The 1,632-nt window shown below is 40.6% G+C and overlaps 1 protein-coding gene across 2 annotated transcripts in view; it reads left to right on the top strand.

The window, feature by feature from the left end:
- Positions 1 to 1,305, top strand: part of LOC133535850 (apelin receptor B-like) — an 18,553-nt gene extending 17,248 nt beyond the window's left edge. The window contains exons 3-5 of one of the 2 annotated variants that reach the window (XR_009802340.1): positions 464 to 550; positions 654 to 865; positions 1,036 to 1,305. The gene's annotated coding sequence lies outside the window, so the exon portion shown is untranslated. The remainder of the gene's footprint in view (positions 1 to 463; positions 551 to 653; positions 866 to 1,035) is intronic. The other variant, XR_009802339.1, reaches the window with a different exon arrangement.
- The last annotated feature ends 327 nt before the right edge of the window (positions 1,306 to 1,632 follow it).

Here is a 1,632-nt window from a genome sequence, read left to right on the forward strand (position 1 = left end):
CGGAAGGGTTGCCGACCCCCGTTATATACGAAAGCAGAAAGCGGCACCGGAGCCATACCCGGACAGCGGAGAAATCAGCGGTCCTCATTTTTTTTTTTTTTTTTTTTTTTTTTTTTTACCAACAAAAAAGCAGAGCAAAACTTTGATTAGGTGGCAGATATATATTATAAATATCATATATATATATATATATAATATAACGGATGTAATAAGTCTACTTTTCCCTGTGCTACGTAAAGGGTGATGTCGTTTATCTTATCAATGTGTGTCCATGCATGCTATTGTTTGCTGCGAGCTGCAAGCACGTGTCCTCCTGCCATAAATCCAAAGTCAATAAAGCAGCTCTCCCCGAGAAAATAGACACACAGGAAGACTGCACACTTGTCTTAACAATGGAGGAGACGCAGGCTGGCATGGCGGGACTTTACAGGACTTGGACCTTCTTTTTTTTTTTTTCTTGCAGGACCCCTGAGCAGACTTTGCAGGAGCCAGGAGGTCAAGCAGGAAAGACACAAGGGTGGTTCCTGATCAGGGATATCCTGCCTTTCTGGTGCGTCTAAACCCTCAATCCTTATTTCATGGGCGGCCAGAGAAAGGGAGAGAAAACACCTGAGGTGACGGATGAGGCTTCTCTTTCTCCCTCCTTTTCAAAGGCGTCCACACAAGGCCGCCATCGTTAGTGGAGGCACGTCGTTTCCGAGGGCGACGGCGGTGGAAGACGCTCCGGATCTTGGCCTTATTGTGTAGGCGACTGCACAAAGTCTCCCTTCTTCATCTCTCCTCCCGCATCCTGTCGGTTTGCTCCGGCTGCTAAAAGGGCTTCTCTGTGACCTCAGCTGCACGCTTTTAGTGTGCCGGCTTGCAGGTAAAGCCGTTAAAGACCCGGTAATGAGGACATTTCTTCATTCTGCATGAATAATGTCAATAAATGACAGGCAGCTTCATATGACATTTTTACAAGCAAACATATTCCCAGCCTCTTCCTGCTCAGTCACTGATAAAATATGTAATACATATTTTCTCGGTCGTTCACAGAGTACGGCGAAGAGGTGGCGACTTGTCCAGGGTGTACGGTGCCTTCCGCCCGAATGCAGGTGAGAGAGGCTCCAGCGACCCCGAACGGGACAAGCAGTAGGAAATTGATGGATGGGGTTGAATTCATTTAAGTTATGTTAGCAGGCAAACACCTGTGATTAATCATGATTAATCAGAATTCAAAAGTGGAATTACATTTTTTTTGTAATTAATCATCCAAATATTGTGGTCTTTTTTAAATTAATGTAAATCATGCATGTGGGTATAAACTGTGATTATTAATTATTAATCCAAAATTTAAAGGGGAATTAATCAGGTTTTTTTTAAAGGAATCTCCCAAATATTAATCATGATTAATATTATTAATTATTAATCCAAATTTTAAAGGGGAATTAATCCGTTTATTTTTTTTTTAATCAACCAAATATTGTTTGTTTGTTTTTTTATAATTTGAATAATGTATATAACTTGTGATTAATCATGATTAATCCATATTGAAAAATGAAAATTTGATTTGTTTAAATTTTCATCCAAATATTGGAGGGGGGGTTGAGTTCATTTAAATTATGCTAGAGGGCAAACACCTGTGATTAATCA

This window comes from Nerophis ophidion, linkage group LG17 (assembly GCF_033978795.1).
Source record: "Nerophis ophidion isolate RoL-2023_Sa linkage group LG17, RoL_Noph_v1.0, whole genome shotgun sequence".
Taxonomy (NCBI): domain Eukaryota; kingdom Metazoa; phylum Chordata; class Actinopteri; order Syngnathiformes; family Syngnathidae; genus Nerophis; species Nerophis ophidion.